The 23,653-nt window shown below is 45.6% G+C and overlaps 2 protein-coding genes and 1 pseudogene across 7 annotated transcripts in view; 1 reads left to right on the top strand and 2 right to left on the bottom strand.

Moving 5' to 3' along the window:
- Positions 1-23,653, top strand: part of LOC144695212 (uncharacterized) — a 303,141-nt gene that overhangs the window by 39,857 nt on the left and 239,631 nt on the right. Inside the window, exon 1 of one of the 5 annotated variants that reach the window (XM_078566104.1) lies at positions 6,448-6,497. The exons of the other annotated variants lie outside the window; for them this stretch is intronic. The gene's annotated coding sequence lies outside the window, so the exon portion shown is untranslated. Of the gene's footprint in view, positions 1-6,447; positions 6,498-23,653 lie in introns of those variants that run through there. 5 annotated transcript variants of the gene reach the window in all.
- LOC144695208 (uncharacterized) overlaps positions 1-23,653 on the bottom strand; it is a 267,173-nt gene that overhangs the window by 30,969 nt on the left and 212,551 nt on the right. The window lies entirely within an intron of this gene.
- On the bottom strand, positions 3,885-9,583 carry LOC144695285 (uncharacterized; annotated as a pseudogene).

Below are 23,653 nucleotides of genomic sequence, written 5' to 3' on the forward strand. Positions count from 1 at the left end.
CCAAATGATATCTCTGCAAATGAAGCGACATCATTTGCAAATGCTTTGGAGTGGACAGAAATGGTCTGAATAAGATGCTTTGAAGTGGCTTGTAGCCAGATTCTACCATCACTTTCTCTCTCCAAAACAGCTACTGGTTGAAATGTTCACAAGCAAAGACATTAGCCAGGTTCTCTTTCTCAATCTGTGCATAGCGTCATTCAGTTTGTGTTAATGCTCTGGATATAAGCACAACTGGTTGTCCTCACTGCATGAGTGTTGTTCCAAGTCCTGTTTCACTGGCATCTCACTGCAGGGTGACTTCATCATTGACATCATCGTACCTCAGCACTAGCGTTGTCATCAACAGTTGTTTAATGTGAGTGAAAGTTGCTTCTTGTTCTGTGTCCCAATATCACTGAACATCCTTTGCAGTGAGATTGTGTAGATATTCACACTCTAATGACAGATTGGCAGGGTGTGACCATGAGTGAGGCAGGTAGAGGGATCCAGGAAGTAGCACTGCAGGAGCCTCAGCCCTTGCCCTTACTCAACAGGTTCGAGATTCTTCCTCCCTGTGTGGATGAGAGTGGGGACTGTAGGATGAGCAAACTGACCATAGCACCGTGGTACAGGGAGCCATTCAAGTGGGGGGAGAAAAGAGAAATGTAGTTGTAATCGGGGATAGTATAGTTAGGGGAATAGATACTGTTCTCTGTAGCCAGGATTGAGAGTCCCGAAGGCTGTGTTGCCTACCTGATGCCAGGGTTAAGGATATCTCATCTGGGCTGCAGAGGAACTTGGAGTGGGAGGGGAAAGATCCAGTTGTCGTGGTCCACGTAGGTACAACGATATAGGTAGAACAAGGAAAGAGGTTCTGCTGAGGGAATACGAGCAGCTAGGGGCCAAATTAAAAAGCAGAACGAAAAAGGTAATAATCTCCGGATTACTATCTGAGCCATGAGCTAATTGGCACAGTGTCAATAAGATTAAAGAGGTAAATGCATGGCTCAAAGATTAGTGTGGGAGAAATGGGTTCGAATTCATGGGACGTTGGCACCAGTACTGGGGAAAGAGGGAGCTATTCCATTCGGATGGGCTCCACTTGAATCATGCTGGGACCAGTGTCCTGGCGAATTGCATAACTAGGGTTGTGGATAGGGCTTTAAACTAAATCGTGGGCAGGGAGGGTTCAGTTGCATGGAAATATAAAAAATCAAAGTTTAAGGAGAGGGTAAGAGTGCAGGTTAGTGACGAGGCTGATTGATACCAAAAAGCGAAAGGATGGGACAGAGTGCGTGAACACCATATTGCACCAAAGAATCATATAAGAGTAGGGAAAATTGACAATAGGGCAAACTTAAAGGCTTTGTATCTGAATGCATGTAGCATTCGGAATAAAACTGAGTTAACAGCGCAAATAGAGATAAATAGGTATGATTTGGTGGCGATTACTGAGACGTGGTTACAGGAAGAACAGGTTTGGGAGTTGAATATCCAAGGGTACTCAGTGTTTCGGAAGGAAAAGGAGGTGGTGTAGCTTTGTTAGTAAAGGAAGAGATTAGTGCTATAGTGAGGAATGATATAGGCACTGGAGAGCAAGACGTAGAGTCAGTCTGGGTAGAAATAAGAAATAGCAAGGGAAAGAAGTCCCTGGTGGGAGTAATCTATAGGTCCCCAAACAGTAGTTCAACAGGAGGGCACAGTATAAACCAGGAAATACTGAGAGCATGTAAGAAAGGCACGACAATAATCATGGGTGATTTTAATATGCATATAGACTGGACTAATCAAATTGGCAAGGGTAGCCTCGAGGGAGAGTTCATAGAGTGTATTAGAGATTGTTTCTTGGAGCAACATGTTGTGGGACCAACCAGGGAGCAGGCTATTCTGGCTTTGGATTTGTGTAATGAGATGGGATTAATTAATGATCTCATAGTATAGGATCCTCTGGGGAAGAGTGATCATAGCATGCTAGAATTTTAAGTTCAATTTGAGAGAAAGAAACTTGAGTCCTACACTAGTGTTCTGGAGTTAAACAAAGGTAACTACATAGGCATGAGGGCAGATTTGGCCCGAATGGACTGGGCACGAAGACTACAAGGTAGGACAGTTGATGAACAGTGGCAGATATTTAAGGAGATATTTAATTCCTCCCAAGTAAAATATATTCCAAAGAGGAAGAAAGATGGTAAGAGGGGGAAAAAGCATCCATGGCTAAGCAAGGAAGTTAAAGATAACATAAAGGCAAAAACTAAGGCATACCAAATTGCAAAGGTCAGTGGCAAGCTGGAAGGTTGGGAAACTTTTAAAGATCAACAAAGGGTTACTAAAAAAATAATAAAAAGAGCAAAGGTAAATTATGAAAAAAAACTAGCGCAAAATGTAAAAACTGAGAGCAAAAGCTTCTACAAGTATATAAAAGGAAAGAGAGTAGCTAAAGTGAATGTTGGTCCCTTGGAGGATGAGACTGGGGAGTTAATAGTGGGGAATGCAGAAATGGCAGAGACGCTTAATCAATATTTTGCCTCAGTTTTCACAGTGGAGGACACTAGTACCACCCCAATATTAATAGGTAGTGCAGAGGGTATAGAGAAAGAGGAACTTAGAACAATCACCATCACTAGAGAAAAAGTACTGAGCAAACTATTGGGATTAAAGGGTGACAAGTCCCCTGGACCTGATGGCCTACATCCCAGGGTCTTAAAGGAAGTGGCAGCGGAGATAGTGGATGCATTGGCTATAATATTCCAAAATTCCCTGGATTCTGGAAAGGATCCAGTGGATTGGAAAAATGCTAATATAACGCCCTTATCCAAAAAGGAGGGGAGGCAGAAAGTAGGAAACTATAGACCAGCTAGTTTAACATCTGTCCTTGGGAAATTGTTGGAATCCATTACTAAGGAAGTAGTAATGGGGCATTTGGAAAGTCAAAATGCAATCCATCAAAGTCAGCATAGTTTTATGAAGAGAAAATCGTGTTTGACAAATTTGCTAGAGTTCTTTGAAGTTGTGACAAGCAAAGTGGATAATGGGGATCCTGTAGATGTAGTATATCTGGACTTCCCAAAGGCCTTTGGTAAGGTGCCGCACAAAAGATTAATACACAAGATAAGATCACACGGAGTTAGGGGTAATATTTTAGCTTGCATAGAGGATTGGCTAACCAACAGAAAGCAGAGAGTCGGGATAAATGGGTCTTTTTCTGGATGGCAAGCTGTAACTAATGGGGTGCCACAGGGTTCGGTCCTTGGGCCCCAACTATTTACAATCTATATTAATGACTTGGAATCAGGGATAGAAGGTACGATAGCTAAATTTTCAGATGACACCAAAATAGGTGGGAAAGTAAGTTGCAATGAAGAAATAAAAAATTTACAAATGGATATGGACATGTTAGGTGAATGGGCCAAAATTTGGTAGATGGAGTTTAACGTGGATAAGTGTGAGGTTATCCATTTTGGTCAGAAGAATAAAAAGGTGAATTATTATTTAAATGAAGAGAAACTTCAGAATGCTTCAGTGCAGAGGGATCTGGGTGTCCTCATGCATGAATCGCTGAAAGCTAGTATGCAGGCAATAAGGAAGATAAATGGAATTTTGGATTTATTGCTAAAGGAATAGAGTATAAAAATAGGGAAATGTTGTTGCAACTGTACAAGGCATTGGTGAGACCGCACCTGGAGTACTGTGCACAGTTTTGGTCCTCTTACTTGAGGAAGGATGTAGTTGCATTGGAGGCGGTTCAGAGGAGGTTCACTACATTGATTCCAGAGATGCGGGGCTATTCTTATGAGGAGATATTGAGCAGTTTAGGCCTATACTTGCTAGAGTTTAGAAGGATGAGAGGAGATCTAATTGCGGTATATAAGATGCTAAAGGGGATAGACAAAGTAGATGTGGAGCAGATGCTTCTCCTTCTGGGGCATTCTAGAAGGAGATGTCATAGTTTTAGGCTAAGGGGTGGTAGATTTAAATCAGAGATGAGGAGGAATTACTTTTCTCAAAGGGTCGTGAATCTGTGGAATTCACTACCTCTGAGTGCAGTGGATGCCAGGACACTGATAAATTTAAGGAGGAGATAGACAGATTTTTAATTAGTAACAGGTTGAAAGGTTATGGGGTGAGGGTGGGAAATTGGAGTTGAGGCCGAAATTAGATCAGCCATGATCATATTGAATGGCGGGGCAGGCTTGAGGGGCTGAATTGCCTACTCCTGCTCCTAGTTCTTATGTTCTTTTGAGTCGAGAATGATTTGTCATACACAACGCACGTGAATGGTTTCTCTCCTGTGTGGACTGTCTGATGGAACAGGAACTTGAAAACTTTGTGAAGGTTTTGTCAGGCACCTCACACTTGAATGGTTATTTCCACGTGAATATGTTGATGTGCACAGAGGGTTCGAGACTGCGAGAATGATTTGTCACAAACCTTGCATGTGAATGTTTTCTTTCCTGTGTGAATGCGTTGGTGTGCACGGAGGGTCGATGGCTGCGTGAATGATTTGTCGCACACCTCGCAGGTGAATGGTTTCTCCCCTGTGTGAATGCGTCGGTGTTCCCGCAGGGCCGATGAATCAGAGAGTGATTTGTTACACACCTCGCATGTGAATGGTTTCTCCCCTGTGTGAATGCGCTGGTGGACACGGAGGTCCGATGACCGTGTGAATGATTTGCCACACCCCTCACATCTGAATGGTTTTTCCCCTGTGTGAATGCGTTGGTGGTCGAGTAGGGTTGATGACCGTGAGAATGATTTGCCACATGATTCGCACCTGAATGGTTTCTCCCCTGTGTGAGTGCGTTGGTGTCTGCGGAGGGCTGATGACTGCAAGAATGATTTATCACACACCCCGCACGTGAACGGCTTCACCCTTGTGTGAATCCTCTGGTGAGTTTGGAGATTGGAGGATTGGGTGAAAGCTGCCTCACAGACATCACACCTGAAGGGTTTCTCCCCTGCGTGAATCCTCTGGTGTGTCAGGAGGCTTGAAGATGTCACAAAAGCTTTGTAACAAACCTCACACTTGAATGTTTCTTTTCCATGTAGATGCCTTTGTCTTAACAGTGGCCGTAAGAGATGCATCTTGTGTGTTCAGAGATTTTAAGACCTTTTGCAGCTCTTACACCTCACAGCCTCTCACCTGCAGGAATGAGTCAGTGGTTCATGAGGCTCGATGAATGATTGAAGCTCTCAGCACACTTGGAGCCCACTCACACTTCTTCCCAGCCTCACCCTGACCGACCACCCACAGCCAAACTTTCAGAAAGGTTGGTTCTGATGGAAGGTTCCTCACCACTGACCAGTTTCAGATCTGATGATATGTCAAAGCTCCCCTGACCTGACCGATTTCCAGATGATGGTTTCACTGCCCAACCTTCTCTGTGTTGAGCAATGCTGTGAAGGGACTGGATGTCTTCCCACAGTTGTGCAGTTGTTCCTTGGGTGATGGTCAGGATCTATCTGTGGTGTCCATCCTCTCTGTATTCTCTGGTGTAGTACGGTGCAATCCTTCTGTAAAACAGGAAAAGGAAACATGATTTCCTCCAACCTCCCTCTCCTCCTTTGCTGAAGGGGCTGACTCCTCAGTTAGAGACTGTTCCACAGTGAGCGCCAGTCTGCTGTGTTAATTCAATGGAGATTTTCAAATTTCTCCCAATTTCTTGTTTCCAAATTTATTTGAAGAAAACACACTGGGCAGGAAGTGCTAGAAGCTAAGGAAAATATTGCTTCAGTGTAGCTGATTGAGGGGTTCTGATTTATGCTGGGAAATTAGATACACTGCACTCAGACTGCACATCCCAAATTCAGCTATCAGCCACAGCACTGGGCAAAATTATCAAATCCAAGCCCAGGCTTTTGGGAAAGGCCGAGGCCTTCAAGAAAAATCTTTGAAGAAGCTTCCAAGGAGGCAGCTCTCCCTCAGTCCTGCCGCTCTGACTGGGCAACACTCCCAGAGAGGGACAGAATCAGGATAATAACCATCTCCAAAAACACACACAGAACTCAACAATAGAAAATCAGTAAGAATCCTCAGTCTGCACCTCCCAGATAATTACACCTCACCTTCTCATATTCAGTAATGAGCCATCAACAAAAGTCAGCCTGTAAATCAGAAGGGAAATGCTTCCAATAAACACACTCAATATCCAACACACAGCTCCAGGCAAACAGTTCAGCACAAAGCACCGAGTAAACAGCTCTCTCAGCTGGATGTTCTCACACAGCATAAGGGGCATTTCCACACCTGATTCCCCACAGGATAGTCAGGCTGCCTGAAGATTAGTGTGGATATTATGTGATGTAATTATTATAAATTGTGTTCCTTCACTCACCGTCTCCTGAGTTGGTTTTGAGTCCCTACAGGAAGTGAAGCAGCTGAGGAAGAGGAGAGAATGGGCAGAGTGGGTGGGGCTCTCTGATTGACGTCTCTCACAGCCAATCCAAATATTTCATAAGTTTCCTGAAGCTTGGGAAACTGACCGGTGAAACGGAGGTGACTTTGAGCAGCAGATCAGGTGCGGATTTAAACTTGTCATTGTCCCATCTGAATAAAACCTCACTTATTGCAGCTGCTGTCTCAGTTCCCCTGGTAAACGTTTTACAGAGATTTCTAGTGTGGGAATAGCATTCTTCATCCTCGGAGACTTTTAAACTGAACATCAGTGTGGGATGTGAAGCCTTGGATGTGTTTGACAACAGATCAGAAGAGGAAGACCCACAGCATCCAAGGCAGTGATAACGTGTGATGATGGGATCAGCACATGCACAGGAGGGAGGGGGACAATAGAGGAGAGAGGAAATTGACCCAGTGCTTGGGGAATGAATCTGTAACTAGGGCAATGAATCTGTGAATTTGGACTGAGGTGGGGCTCATTGTCTGAGTAAATGCCCCATGAGTTGATATCTGACAGCCTTGCCCTGTCCAGGGGTTGTTTCCTGCGGAGGTTCAGCTCCTCTCAGCTCCAATTTCTGAGGCTCAACATTCACCTTGTTGAATTTCTCTCCTGGGATGTCCCGGTTCATTCACCTCTCCTGGGCTGTCCCAGTCTAGGCCTTGTTTGAGAGTGATATTGTTCAGCGTGTAGTACACTATGATGATCGTGACCATTCTCTCTCTCTGGGGAATACTGTGATCCACCTCACTGGTGTACCCCATACCATAAACAATTTTTCAACATCCCACTAGCTTCTCTCGGTGAGCTGCTTCAGTGAGACACATGCATCAATAAACAACACCTCCTCCTCAGTGTGTGGTGCATGAAATGGTAGCATCAGCCATGGAAGGAAGGGATGGACCTTGTCCTTAATCAGTTGACCATCAGGTCACTCCCCTTCCCCGAATATGGGTCTGATGTCCGAGTTCCTGACAATGAAAGCATTGTCGGATGATCCAGTGTGAATGACTTTCGCATGGAGTATTCTCAGACGGACATTACAGGCTACATGAAGGAGGGGAATTGCAACAAGCAATCAAACAGAAGACAAATAACAAATAACAAAGCCCCTGGCCCCAATATTCCAGCTGAGGTCTTCAAAGTTGGTGAACTTATGGTCAGATCAACTTTCCATGAACTCATGTTAAAGATTTGCAAGGAAAAAGAACTTTCCCAACCATATACCGAGAGAGGAGGAGTGCAGCCAAAGCAGGTGACCCAGCTCCAAGACCCTGTGGAGACACCAGTGTATGGTGAGAGAGGAAGAGTAGGTGAAACAATCCTGGCACGTCACACTGGAAGGGTTTGTCTCCCGTGTGGGTTCGCTAATGTTCCAGGAGGTCTGACAACTGTGTAAAGGCTTTATTACAGAACTCATACGGATAGGGTTTCTCTCCCGTGTGAGTGCATTGATGGACCAGGAGGTACGCTGTCTGTGTGAAAGTCTTGTCACACGACTCACACCTGAATGGTTTCTCACTATGTGGAACTACTGGTCCTTTAGGAAATTGGAGGAGTGAAAGCCTTGTCCTAAACATCGCACCTGAAGAGTCTCTCCCAGGTGAATCCTCTGCTATCCCAGGTGAGTTGAAGATATCAGAAAGCTTCATCACAACCCTCACATCTGAATAGTTACTCCAATGTGTGGGTCCTCTGATGGAGCAGGAGGTACGATGATCTTGAGAACGATTTGTTGCACACCTCGCATGTGAATGGCTTTTCCCCAGTGTGACTATGTTTGTGTTTGCGCAGGGTCGATAAGTTGGACAATGATTTGTTACACAATTCGCATGTGAACAGCTTCTCCCCTGTGTGAATGTGTCGGTGTGTACGGAGGTCCGATGACCACGTGAATGATTTGTCACACACCTCACACGTGAACGGTTTTTCACCTGTGTGAATGCGTTGGTGTACGCGGAGATTCGTTAACTGTGAATATGATTTGTCACACACCTCACACGTGAATGGTTTCTCCCCTGTGTGAGTGCGTTGGTGTACACGGAGGGTTGATGATTGTGAGAATGGTTTCTCACACACCTCACAGCTGAAAGGCTTCTCCCCGGAGTCAGTGCGCTGGTGCGTACGGAGGTCTGATGAACATGAGAATGATTTGTCACAAACCTCACATGTGAATGGTTTCTCCCCTGTGTGAATACGGTGATGTACACGGAGTGTTGATGACTGTGAGAATGCTTTGTCGCACACCTCGCACGTGAATGGTTTCTCCCCTGTATGAATGCGTTGGTGTTTACGGAGATTTGACGACCATGAGAATGATTTGTCGCACACCTCGCACTTGAATGGATTCTCCCCTGTGTGAATGCGTTGGTGTACGCGGAGGGTCGATGACTCTGAGAATGATTTGTTGCACACCTCGCATGTGAATGGCTTCTCCTGAGTGTGAACACGCCAGTGTTTCAGCAGGGCTGATGATTCTGCAAAGCTTTTGTTGCACATCTCACACATGAACCATTTCTCCCCAGTATGAATCCGTCGGTGTTTCACAAGCGTTGATGACCGTGGGAATGCTTGATCACACATCTCACACTTGAATGGTTTCTCTTCCATGTGGCTGCCCATGTTACAGATGGCACAACAGATGCACCTTGCTTTTTCGAAGATCGTATGATTCTGTGGAGCCCTCCACATACACCTCACACTTGAACAGCCTCTCACCTGTAAGAATGAGTTAGTGGTTCATGAGGCTCAATGAATGATTGAAGCTCTCTCCACACTTGGAGGCCACTCACACTTCTTCCCAGCCTCACCCTGACTGATCGCCCACAGCTGAACCTTCGGAAAGGTTGGTTCTGATGGAAAGCTCCACACCACTGACCAGTTTCAGATCTGATGATATGTCAAAGCTTCCCTGACCCAACCGATTTCCAGATGATAGTTTCACTGCCCAACCTTCTCTGTGTTGAGCAATGCTGTGAAGGGACTGGCTGTTTTCCCACAGTTGTGCAGTTGTTCCTTGGGTGATGATCAGGATCTATCTGCGGTGTCTATCCTCTCCGTATTCTCTGGTGTAGTGCAGTGCAATCCTTCTGTAAAACAGGAAAAGGAAACATGATTTCCTCCAATTCCCTCTCCTCCTTTGCTGAAGGGGCTGACTCCTCAGTTAGAGACTGTTCCACAGTGAGTGCCAGTCTGCTATTCCCCTGTGTGGGGGATCAGATGCAAATCCTTTCTTTTTCCTCACTTGACTGTCACACACCCTCTGTTTCCAGCAGGAACACTCACTGGATAGTGACCAGGAGCAGACAATGTGGCTACTTTCTTTCCTCCACCCAGATCCCATCTTCCCAGGCATCATGAGGACAATGGAAAAGACAGTCGGGCGGAGTGTAAAACCTGCTATCAATTCACTATGAACTCGAGTCATGCTGGTGAAGACCAGTTTTACCCTTAGAGTATGTGCTTAATATAAAAAACACTCAGGAGAAATGTTAATTCAATGGAGATTTTGAAATTTCAAAATTTTGAAATAATTCCAAAATTATTTGAAGAAAACACACTGGGCAGGAAGTGCTAGAAGCTAAGGAAAATATTGCTTCAGTGTGATTGAAGGGTTCTGGTTTATCCTGGGAAATTAGATACACTGCACTCGCTCAGACTGCACAACCCAAATTCAGCTATCAGCCACAGCACTGGGCAAAATGATCAAATCTGAGCCCAGGCTTTTGGGAAAGGGCAAGGCCTTCAGGTAAAATCTTTAAAGAAGGCATTAAAAGACATTTCAATAAATGTGTCTCAAGGTATAGCAGCCGAATTGCTATGGTGCTGGATTAACAACCCTGAGATTGAGAGTTCAAATCCAACCACGGAAAGTTACATACATAGAATTACAGTGCAGAAACAGGGCATTCGGCCCAATTGGTCCATGCTGGTGTTTATGCCTCACACGAGCCTCCTCTCACCCCTCTTCATCTCGCCCTATCAGCATATCCTTCTGTTCCTTTCTCCCTCATGTTCCTATCTAGTTTCCCCTTAAAGGTATCTATGCTGTTCACCTCAACCACTCCATGTTGTGAAACTGAATTTGATAAATTTTGGAATTTATGGATTAGAATCAAAATAAAAACATGAAAACTTTCAGATTGTCCCAAATACCCAAATATTATCCTTCAGGGAAAGGAACCTGCTACAACTACCTGGTCTGGTCTACATGTGACTCCAGTCCCACAAAACATTGTTGACTCTGAACTGCCCTCTGAATTGGTCTAGCAAACAATGATAAACAATCACTACAAAGTCCAATAATAAGAGGAAAATCAGATAGATCTGGACAATCCTGGTATTATGTCAGAATAAGATTAAGGTGATTTCAGCCCAGTCAAGTCTGTAAAGTCTCTCTTACCAAGGTCTGAGGACAAGTACCCAAGTGAGGAGAGCTGCACCACAGACTGGTCAAGTAGCAGTGATACTCACTGAATTGTATCAATCTGGAAACATCCCAGACTCCTCCATCACCATCCCTGGGTATGTCCCATCCCACTGGCAGGTGGAGAAGTCTCAATATTGACTCCATGGAGTCTCATGGCTTCAGGTCAACCAAGTTCAAGGAAAACTACCTCTCCCCTCCCAACTGATGAATGAGTATTTCACCATGTTAATCATCACCAGGGAAGTAGACTAAGGACAGATTCCAAAACTGGGTATCCATGAGACGCAGTGAGTGATCAGCAGCAGCAGAATTGTATTCCACCACAATCTCACAGACCGGCACAGTCCTGATTCCATGATTATCATCAAACCAGTAGATAGACAAGAGCAGCATTGGGTATACTTTAGAGTCAGGTTTGAACCGAGTGAAGTTTATTATTGAATCTGCATCCACCATTCTATCAGACAGTGCATTCCAAATCCTAACCACACGTTGTGTAGAAAAAGGTTTCCCTCAAGTCACCTCTGATTCTTATGCCAATCATGTTTTATCTGTAACCTCTAGTTATCGACCTTTCTGCCAATGGAAACAGTTTCTCTTTATTTACTCTGTCTAAACCCTTCGTGATTTTAAACATCTTTACAAATTTCCTGTTAGCCTTCACTGCTCTAAGGGAAACAATCCCAGTGTCTCCAGTCTATCCACGTCACTGTAATCCCTCAATCCTGGAACCGTTCTAGTAAATCTCTTCTGTACCCTCTCCAAAATTCAGAGATAGGGAGGGTGGGAGGTCTTGGAGGGATTTGAAAAGACAAAAAACATCCAGATCCCAACACACAGACAGAACTGACCATTCACAGTCCACAGGATAATAACCAGCTCCCAACACACACACACAGAACTCAACAATAGGAAATCAGTAAGAATCCTCAGACAGTCTGCACCTCCCAGATAATTACACCTCACCTTCTCATATTCAGTAATGAGCCATCAACAAAAGTCAGCCTGTAAATCAGAAGGGAAATGCTTCCAATAAACACACTCAATATCCAACACACAGCTCCAGGCAAACAGTTCAGCACAAAGCACCGAGTAAACAGCTCTCTCAGCTGGATGTTCTCACACAGCATAAGGGGCATTTCCACAGCTGATTCCCCACAGGATAGTCAGGCTGCCTGAAGATTAGTGTGGATATTATGTGATGTAATTATTATAAATTGTGTTCGTTCACTCACCATCTCCTGAGTTGGTTTTGAGTCCCTACAGGAAGTGAAGCAGCTGTGGAACAGGAAGGGGAGGGAATGGGCAGAGTGGGTGGGGCTCTCTGATTGATGTCTCTCAGCCAATCCAAATATTTCTGGAGCAACATGAGTTTCCTGAAGTTTGGGAAACTGACCGGTGAAACGGAGGCGACTTTGAGCAGCAGATCAGGTGGGGATTTAAACTTGTCATTGTCCCATCTGAATAAAACCTCACTTATTGCAGCTGCTGTCTCAGTTCTCCCTGCCGGCCCCTCGCTAGAAACTAGATAAGCACATAAGGGAGAAAGGAACAGAAGCTACACTGAATGTATATTTTCCTTAGATTCTAGCACTTCCTGCCTAGCATGATTTTAAAAAAATAATTCTGGAAAACAAGGGAGAAATTTCAAAATCTCCATTGAATTAATATTTCTCCTCTAAGGGTAAAACTGGTCTTCACCAGCACGACTCGAGCTCACCGTGAATTGATAGCCCATTTTACACTCCACCCGACTGTCATTTCCAATGTCCTCATGGTGCCTGGGAAGATGGGGGCCTGGGCGGAGGAAAGAAAATAGCCACGTTGTCTGCCCCTGGTCACCATCCAGTAACCCTGCTGGAAAGAGGGTGTGTAACAGGAAAGTCAGGAAAGAGAAAGGACTTGTATCTGATCCCCCAGCTGCAACCTGTGCTAGGTTGTCAAATATTTCTCAATTTGCAACAATACCAGACTACTGGTATTTTCAAATCACGTATTGGCCTGCTGTGTCTGACAGAACGTCTCTTAATATGTGTGTAATCACTGCATAAAGCAGCCTGCTTGATCAGCACCTCATCAACCACCTTAAACTTTCACCGCCCCCACCACTGATGCACTTTGGCAGCAGTGTGTACCATGTATAAGATGCACTGTAGTAACTCACCAAGGCTCCTTCAACAACAGCTTCCAAACCTGTGACATCTCCCACCTAGAAGGACAAGGGCAGGAGACACATGGCAACGCCACCACCTGCAAGTTCCCCACCAAGTCACACACCATCCTGACTTGGAAATATATCGCCGTTCCTTCACTGTCACTGGGTCAAAATCCTGTAACTCCCTCCCTAACAGAACTGTGGTTGTACCTACACCACAGACTGCAGTGATTCAAGAAGGCAGCTCACCACCACCTTCTCAAGGGCAACTAGGGATGGGCAATAAATGCTGGTCTAGCCAGTAATGTTCACATCCCATGAATTAATAAAAATTAGTTGAATGAAATAGTCACTGAGCATTGATAGAATGCCTGAATGTGGTTGTAATAAGGCACATGTTACATGTCTGTCTGTGGTATTGGATCAGGTGTCTCTGAACACAGTGTGGGGTTTATGTACAGGAGAACATGAGCTGCAGGACAGCTGTTGCTGAGCCAGGGTCAATAGAGGATTAAGGGAGATGGTTACACATAGGGACGCACAGCAAGACTCCAGAAGAAAGCACACTGACAGGAAGACGAGACCCTACAGCTGGAGGAGCAGGTAATGAATGAAATGAGTAAACTGCACCGTGACCTGGGAGTTTGAACCATTTTCAGCCGTTGCTGAGCTGTGGGGATTTGTTTCAATGACATTTGTGCTGATTCATTATAATCTGTCAAAGTGAAGGAGGAGAAATCCCTGTGGATGTTGGAAGGGATTCTGGTTGGAACTTGCTGTAAATTGAAATCCCTGGTGTAAATTCGGTGGTGAATTAAAGAGCTACTGTGAACTCCAGATTGACTGTTTCATAAACTGTGTGCTCAAACTAGAGTTACCAACCCTCCAGGACTGGTCTGGAGTCTCCAGGGATGAAAGATTAATCTTCATCACACTGCAATGACCAAGCTGGGAGAAAAATCATTCCTGGAGGCATCGATTGTTTATTGGCCTTACCATCTGTTGATAATCACATTGACATTGTGGCCACCAGGGGTCAAAATCATTTCTTTCCTGAGGGTTCTTTGGGAGACTTTCTGCTTTTTGATTTTTGGGGGCTACTTTTTGGTTTTCAGGGGCTCCTCGATGGTAAAGCAGATCGAAACATTTAAGTTAGAAACCAAACTGGCCTCAATGTAGTAATTTGTAAACTCGCTCTGCACCTCCATTAAAGGATATTAAAGAAACGAGGCTCAGGGTTGGGCAGCTGGTCAAGAATCCAACAATTAAACAGTTTTTCTTCATTCACCCTCCCACCCACCCCCCACTCCCCACCCCGTCTTCCTCCTCCTGATATCCTGGCTGATACTGAAGCAAACACAAGGCCTGGAAAGTCTGACTCTTCTGGGTTGACTGAAGTCCCAACTTTTTCTACACATCAAAACTTTTTATTAAAACAAGAAAACACACACATGACAGCCAATAAAAACTTGTAAACAGACAGACACTTTTATAGCAGAAACAGTTAAAGAAAAATCTAAGGCAAATAGAAAAAACTGGATTTCACCCACAATATTCTTTTTCGCTCTACACCAGATCTCTCTCAGCTTTATTCACAAAATAATTTATTGGACGAATATCAAAGAGGTAGAAAGCCACTGGAAAGAGTTTAACTTCTTTATATTTTATTTGGTTATTGTCATTCCAGCAGCAGTTTGTAAACTCGAAAGCCCGTCCCAGGAGGAGGGTTTTAGAGGGAAAAATAAAGATTATTTTTTAAAAAGAGTTGGGAAATTATATACCTTAACAAATAAAATAAGCTCTGAGTGTGAAAGTGAGCAATGTTGTCTGTTTCATATACCCTCTCCCTTTCTCTCATTCACTTCTGCCCCAAGAGGCCTCCTCCCCCTCATCCCCACTCTCCCTCGCAGTGTCTCTCTCTTCCTTTCCCTCCATCCCCCTCACACACTCCCTCTCTCATTCCTCCTTCTCACATTCCCTCCCTCTATCTCTCTCCCTCCATCCATCCATCTCACATTCCCTCTCCCTCCCTTCCTCTCACATTCCCTCTCTCTTTCTCCCCCCTACTCTCACACATTCCCTCCCTCTCACAGTCACAGCTGGAGCTCCTTTACCTGCACTGGATCCTTCACCATCTTGTCCTCCCTCTCTCCCTCCAATTCTGCCAATGATGGTGCTGAGATCCCAATTCTCATCTTTTCTTTTTCTTTTCTACTGAAATGGGAGGGTTGTTGTAACCGGGAGAGGGATAGGGAGTCGGGAAGGGGCTGTTTATTTATAAATAATTTTAAAAGACCCACCTCAGTGCATCCTCGCTGGCGGCTGCCAGAAACAGTCCCCTCCCCCACCTCAATAAAAAAACATACAACTCAAAATGGATTAAAAAAAAATATTCCAAAGGGAGGAAAAAAGTGACAACCATCCAATGACTTTCAGGTTCTGAGATTCTGCTCGAAAGAGAATTGTTTCCGTCTCTTTTTCTCTCTCTCTTCAACTTGCAGAGAGGTTTTTTTGTTTTTAATTCTCCTCTAATCACAGATTCTGTCTCTCCCGTGCTCCAGCTCCTCCAATCACAGATTCCGTCTCTCCCGTGCTCCAGTGCCTCTAATCACAGATTCCATCTCTCCCGCGCTCCATCTCCTCCTATCACAGATTCCGTCTCTCCTGTGCTCCAGCTCCTCCAATCACAGATTCCATCTCTCCCGTGCTCCAGCGCCTCCAAGCCTCCAAGCACAGATTCCGTCTCTCCCGTGCTCCAGCTCCTCCAATCACAGATTCTGTATCTCCTGTGCTCCAGCTCCTCCAATCACAGATTCCGTCTCTCCCATGCTCCAGCTCCTCCAATCACAGATTCCGTCTCTCCCGTGCTCCAGCTCCTCCAGTCACAGATTCTGTATCTCCCGTGCTCCAGCTCCTCCAATCACAGATTCTGTCTCTCCCATGCTACAGGTTCTCCTATGACAAATATTGTACCCTAACCCTTTATTTAATTTTTTGCCACTGTCTTTGCTTCTTTGCAGCTATCTGTAACATTTCAAGGGCAAATTCACCACTACCCTCATGTGTTTTTAATCCTAATCCCCACATTCAGCAAAAACCCAAACATCCCCAATCCCACTGGTTCAAGTACAACCATTGACTGTCTGAAAATCCCCAATATTCCTCAGTGATACTAGTCAGAAGTGTGCCCTCCCACCACGACACATGCTATGTCTGGAGCAATCTCTCCCTGATACAAAGTTGGCAGTACTGCAGTACACCCTCCTACCACTAGATGTGCTGTACCTGGAGGATTCTTTCCCAATTATGAGGCCAGCAGAGCTGCAATGTGCCCTCCCTGCACAAGATCTATTGTACTTCAAGAACCGTCTTCCACTGTGATAAAACTAGTGGGTCGGCAGTGCGCTTTCCTGCCAACCCTCAGTCATTGAGTCAATCTCTGAGACACTGTCACTTGACAAATTTCCAGAGTCACATTGTCATTCCCCAAGTCACAGAGTGAATCCCCAACTCACAGGTCATTCCCTGAGTCACAGTTACTTCCAATGTCACTCCCCGGGCAATTAATCAAATACTTCTTCCCCTCCTGCATTCCATCTTCCTGTGCTCCTCTCTCCTGTGCCCCTTCCTCCCTTACCCCTCTCTCCTGTGCACCTCCCTCCTGTGTCCCTCTTTCTGTTCCTCCCTCCTGTGCCTCTCCCTCCTGCCCATATGCTGATCCAACCACTGCATGTCATCGCTGCCTCGGATGCTGTGGGTCTTCCTCCTCTGATCTCCTGTCAAACACATTTGAGGCTACACGTTCCACACTCTTGGTGTCAGTTTGAAAGTCTCTGAGGATGAAGAATGCTATTCCCACACTTGAAATCTCTGTCAAATGTTCACCAGAGGGGAGTTGAGACAGCAGCTGCAATAAGTGAGGTTTAATTCAGATAGAACTAAATCCCCACTGATCTGCTGCTCAAAGTCGCCTCTGTTTCACCAGTCAGTTTCCCAAGCTTCAGGAAGCTCATGTTACTCCAGAAATAGTTGGAGCCATTTAAATTTTAAACAGTGTTCCATGCATTGTGCAAAATTATTACTTCCTTCAAACCTTTATTTACATATGATGAAGACAGAGGTCACATTAATATGGTAAGCCACAGTGTAAAAAGGTACTTATCCAAATATCCCTCTGTTCATAAAAAACTTTCATGCACTATTGTGTACAAGATCCTTCACGTACATAGTCCATAAAGAAAATGATCACAAAACTGTTTGTTCTTCCTACTCTGTGCCAATTTTGTCTCTCCTGACACACACACACAATCTTTAAAGTGTTCAGCTCTTATGGTATGTGTGTGAGTTGTTTTTGGTTCATCCAGTGTCTGCTGGTTCCTGAGGCGACATTGTCTCTCTGGGGAATGTTGTTGCCGTGGCGAGTGTTGTTGCTGTGGTAATTGTTGCTGCTGATCCGCTGCATTTACTGGGGAACAGTTGACCTCTGGGACTGATGGTCGTTCAGTTCCTTGCTCAGTTGGTGAAATCAGATCTGCCTCATCAGCTGTCTGCTGTGAAGGAGCAGCTTCTCCGGTTGCACGTAGGTGTCTGCGGTTGTGACAATAGATCTGGTCGTTCACTTTCACCGTGTATGATCGAGGTGACAACTTCTCTACACAGGTCTCAAGTTGCCAAGTGAGCTGACTTTTGTTGAGTGTGTTGAATGTTTTCACTCTGACCGGCTCTCCAACTCTCAGCTCTGGCAACGATGTGGCAGCTTTACCAAAGTGAAATTTGTCTGTCGTTTCACTTTGATCTTGTCACTCACTCCCTGTTACTACTTCTGCCCTCAGTCATTTTTTAGCTGTTGGAAGAGTAGTCTGGGTGCAGCGTGACATTAGTCACTGGGCTGGGTAACTTTTCATGCCTTCAGGAGGTGTGTTTCTCCACTCGAAGATTGCCTAACACATCTATGCTGGATCTGGTCGATTTTTTGATGATCCCTTTGGCAGTTTCCATCGCTGTCTCAGCCTTTCCATTTGACTGGGGATAGTGTGGAGGTGGTGTGTAGTGCTGAATTTCCCAATCATTCATCAAGTGTCTGAATTCTTCACTCGTGAATTGAGGGCCATTGTCACTCATCACAATGTCAGGAATGCCTTGATGACTGAAGTGTGCTTTCAGGCATTCTACAATCTCACTGGTAGTTGTTGACGTCAGCTGGTCTAACTCCCAGTAGTCTGAATAGTAGTCAACTGTGACGAGATAATCAGTTCCAGTGAGATTGAAGAGGCCTATTCCAAGCTTCATCCATGGTCTGTCTGGGATGTCATGAGTCATGAGCAGCTCTTTATCTTGCTCAGCTTGATGTTCATTACAAACACTGCACTGGCTGATGTGGTCCTTAATCTCATTGCTCATGTTTGGCCAGTAGAGCTCTTCCCTCCCTCAGACTAGACTCGATTCCTTGATGGTTTGTGTGGATGTGCTTCAGCATCTCTTTTCTCATCTCTTTAGGGATAATGACTCGAGTCCCTTTGTACAAAATGCCATCTTGGATGATCACTTCATCTCTGTCTGCCCAATACTCTCTTACAGCAACAGGTGTGTCCTTGATGGTTTCAGGCCATCCTTTCATCACAACTTCCTGTAACATTTGAAGAGTCGTATCTCATTGTGTAGCTTTCTTGATCTGAGCATCATCAACTTCCTTCAAAGAGGGAAGGCAGTGACGTAATGGTATTATCGCTGGTAATCCAGAGACCCAGGATAATACTCTGGGGACCCAGGTTCGAATCCCACCATGGTGAAATTTGATTCAGTATCTCGTTCACTAATAGCCTCTTGGGAAGGAAATCTACTGTCCTTACCTGGTCTGCCCCATATGAGTCCAGACCCACTGCAATGTAGTTGACTCCAAAATGGCCTAGCAAACCACTCAGTTGTATTAAACCACTAAAATATCACAAAAGAATGAAACTGGACAGACTAGCCGGCATTGACCTAGACACAGAAACAACAATGGCAAACTCAGCCCTGTCGACCCTTCAAAGTGTTCCTTACTAACATCTGGGGGCTAGTGCCAAAATTGGGAGAGCTGTCTCACAGACTAATCAAGCAACAGCCTGACATAGTCTTATCCACGGAATCATACCTTACAATGTCCATGTCCGAATGCAGCAAGACCTGGACTACATCCAGGCTTGGGCTGACAAGTGGCAAGTAACATTCATGCCACGCAATGTCCATTTCCAACAAGAAAGAATCCAACCATCACCCCTTGATGTTCAATGGCATTACCATCACTGAATCCCCCACTATCAACATCTTGGGAGTTACCATTGACCAGAAATTGAACTGGACGAGCCATATAAATATTGTGGCTACAAGAGCAGGTCAGAGGCTTGGAATCGTGTGACGAATAACTCACTTCCTGACTCACCAAAACCTGTCCACCATCTACAAGGCACAAGTCAGGAGTGTGATGGAATACTCTCTCCTTGCTTACATGAGTGCAGCTCCAACAATACTCAAGAATCTTGACACCATCCAGGACAAAGCAGCCCACTTGATTGGTACCCCATCCACAAACATTCACTCCCTCCAATGTGTACCATCTACAAGATGCACTGCAGAAACTCACCAAGGCTCCATAGACAGCACCTTCCATGCCCACGACCACTACTGTCTGGAAGGACAAGGTCAGCAGATACATGGGAACACCACTACCTGGAAGCCCCCATCCAAGTCACTCACCATCCTGACTTGGAAATATATCACCGTTCCTTCACTGTCACTGGGTCAAAATCATGGAACTCCCTCCCTAAGAGCACTGTGGGTGTATCTACACCATGTGGACTGCAGCAGTTCAAGAAGACAGCTCACCACCACCTTCTCAAGAGCAATTAGGAATGGACAATAAATGCTGGCCTAGCCAATGACGCCCACATCCCATGAATGAATTTTTAAAAATGTCGCCAATGTACATCTGCTTCCTTGCTTGTATTTCACTTCCAAATGATATCTCTGCAAACGAAGTAACAACCTTTGTAAACACTTTGTCATAGAGTTTTACACCACAGAAAGAGGCCCATCGTCTCCATGCCAGTCATCAAGCACCTATCTATTCTAATCCCATTTTCCAGCACTTGGCCCGTAGCCTTGTATGCTATGGCGTTTCAAGTGTTCATCTAAATACTTCTTAAATGTTGTGAGGGTTCCTGCCTCTACCACCCTTTCAGGCAGTGAGTTCCAGATACCCCCCCACTCTCTGGGTGAAAAGATTTTTCCTCAAATCCCCTCTAAACCTCCTGTCCCTTACCTTAAATCTATCCCCCCTTGTTATTGACCCCTCCACTAAGGGGAAAAGTTTCTTTCTATCTACCCTATCTATGCCCCTTATAATTTTGTGTACCTCAATCAGGTCTCCCCTCAACCTTCTCTTCTCGAAGGAAAGCAACCCCAGCCTATCTAGTCTCTCTTCATAGCTGAAACGCCCCTGCCCAGGCAATATACTGGTGAATCTCCTCTACACCCTCTCCAGTGCAATCACATCCTTCCTAAAGTGTGGCGATCAGAACTGCACACAGTACTCCAACTAACTAGCATTTTATACAGCTCCAACATAACCTCCCTGCTCTTATATCCTTTGCCTCGACTAATAAAGGCAAATATCCCATATGCCCGCTTAACCACCTTATCTAACTGTCCTGATGCCTCCAAGGATCTATGGACACACACACCAAGGTCCCTCTGATCCAGGATCTGTTTCCAGGACTGTCACTGACCTCATCTCCTCTGGAGATCTTCCTCCCACAGCTTCCAACTTGATAGTCGCCCAACCTCGGACGGCCCGCTTCTACCTCCTACCCAAAATCCACAAACAGAACTGTCCTGGCAGACCGATCGTGTCAGCCTGTTCCTGCCCCACGGAACTCATTTCTCGTTATCTTGACTCCCTTCTCTCTCCCCTTGTCCAGTCCCTTCCCACCTACATCCGTGATTCCTCTGACACCTTACGTCACATCAACAATTTCCAGTTCCCTGGCCCCAACCGCTTCCTCTTCACCATGGATGTCCAATCCCTCTACACCTCCATCCCCCACCAGGATGGTCTGAGGGCCCTTAGCTTCTTCCTTGAACAGAGGCCCCAACAATCCCCATCCACCACTACTCTCCTCCGTCTGGCTGAACTTGTTCTCACACTGAACAATTTCTCCTTTAACTCCTCTCACTTCCTCCAAATAAAAGGTGTGGCTATGGGTACCCGCATGGGCCCCAGCTATGCCTGTCTCTTTATGGGGTACGTGGAACATTCCTTGTTCCAGTCCTACTCCGGCCCCCTCCCACAACTCTTTCTCCGGTACATCGATGATTACTTCGGTGCTGCTTCATGCTCTCGTCGGGACCTGGAAAAATTTATTAATTTTGCTTCCAATCTCCACCCCTCCATCATCTTCACATGGTCCATCTCTGACAGTTCTCTTCCCTTCCTTGACCTCTCTGTCTCAATTTCTGATGATAGACTGTCCACCAATATCCATTACAAGCCTACCGACTCCCACAGCTACCTCGACTACAGCTCCTCACACCCCGCTTCCGTAAAGACTCCATCCCATTCTCTCAGTTCCTTCGCCTCCGTCGCATCTGTTCTGATGACGCTACCTTCAAAAACAGCTCCTCGGACATGTCCTCCTTCTTCCTTAACCGAGGTTTTCCATCCACGGTCGTTGACAGGGCCCTCAACCGTGTCCGGCCCATATCCCGCGCATCCTCCCTCACGCCTTCTCCTCCTTCCCAGAAACATGATAGGGTCCCCCTTGTCCTCACTTATCACCCCACCAGCCTCCGCATTCAAAGGATCATCCTCCGCCATTTCCGCCAACTCCAGCATGATGCCACCACCAAACACATCTTCCCTTCACCCCCCTTGACGGCATTCCGTAGGGATCGTTCCCTCCGGGACACCCTGGTCCACTCCTCCATCACCCCCTACTCCTCAACCCCCACTTATGGCACCTCCCCATGCCCACGCAGAAGATGCAACACCTGCCCCTTCACTTCCTCTCTCCTCACCGTCCAAGGGCCCAAACACTCCTTTCAAGTGAAGCAGCATTTCACTTGCATTTCCCCTAACTTAGTCTACTGCATTCGTTGCTCCCAATGCGGTCTCCTCTACATTGGAGAGACCAAACGCAAACTGGGCGACCGTTTTGCGGAACACCTGCGGTCTGTCCGCAAGAAAGACCCAAACCTCCCTGTCGCTTGCCATTTTAACACTCCACCCTGTTCTCTTGCCCACATGTCTGTCCTTGGCTTGCTGCATTGTTCCAGTGAAGCCCAACGCAAACTGGAGGAACAGCACCTCATCTTCCGACTAGGCACTTTACAGCCTTCTGGGCTGAATATTGAATTCAACAACTTTAGATCTTAAACTCCCCCTCCCCCCATCCCCACCCCGTTTCTTTCCCCCCCCCACCCGCCTTTTTTTTCAATAATTTATATAGATTCTTCTTTCCCCACCTATTTCCATTATTTTTAAATCTAAAACTAAAACCTTTAGTCTTTCCACCCCACCCCCACTAGAGCTGTACTTTGAATATCCTGTCTTGCATTCTTAATTAGCACTTTTCTCAGACAAAGACCACCACCTTCAACACCTCTTTGACCCTTTTGTCTCTGACATCTTTTGATTATCTGCTCACACCACACCCTCAATGTGTCTCTTCCCCCCCACCCACCTTAAACCAATTTATATTTCTCCCTTGTTGAAACTATGCTTCAGTTCTGCTGAAGGGCCATGAGGGCTCGAAACGTTGACTGATTTCTTCTCCGCCGATGCTGCCAGACTTGCTGAGTTTTTCCAGGTAATTCTGTTTTTATTTTGTTTTGGATTTCCAGCATCCGCAGTAGCTTTTAGCTTTTTGTTTTTATCCCTCTGATCCTCTTCACTTCCTAGGGTCCTACCATTCATTGTGTATTTCCTTGCCGTGTTGGTACTCTCAAAAAGCATCACCTCTCACTTCTCAGGATTAAATTCCATTTGCCACTGTTCTGCCCATCTGACCAGCCCATCTATATCGTCCTGTAGTCTAAGGCTTTCCTCCTCACTATTTATGACACCACCAATTTTCATGTAATCTGCGAACTTACTTATACATTCATGTCGAGATCATTAATGTACACTACAAACAGCAAGGGACCCAGCACTGAATGCTGCGGCACACCACTGGACACAGGCTTCCAGTCACAGTTAAAAGCAGGAGCTACTTCTTGGAGCAGTTAGAAGCGGTCTGAGAAAGATGCTTTGAAGTGGCTTGTGGTTAGGCTGCACCATGACTCTCTCTCTCCCAAACAGGTACTGGTTGAAATGCTCACAAGCAAAGACAATAGCCAGGCTCTCTTTCTCAATCTGTGTATAGCATTGTTCAGTTTGTATTAATGCTCTGGATACAAACACAACTGGTTGTCCTTGATACATGAGGGTTGTTCCAAGTCCTGTTTCACTGGCATCTCACTGCAGGGTGACTTCATCATTGACATCATCATACCTCAGCACTGGCGTTGTCGTCACTCGTTTGATGCGAGTGAAAGCTGCTTCTTGTTCTGTGCCCCAATACCATTGAATATCCATTGCAGTGAGCTTGCATAGAGACTCACACTCCCATGACAAATGGAGTAAATCAGTGATGTTCCAGGAGGTCCAACAACTGTGTG

This window comes from Cetorhinus maximus, chromosome 21 (assembly GCF_964194155.1).
Source record: "Cetorhinus maximus chromosome 21, sCetMax3.hap1.1, whole genome shotgun sequence".
Lineage (NCBI taxonomy): Eukaryota > Metazoa > Chordata > Chondrichthyes > Lamniformes > Cetorhinidae > Cetorhinus > Cetorhinus maximus.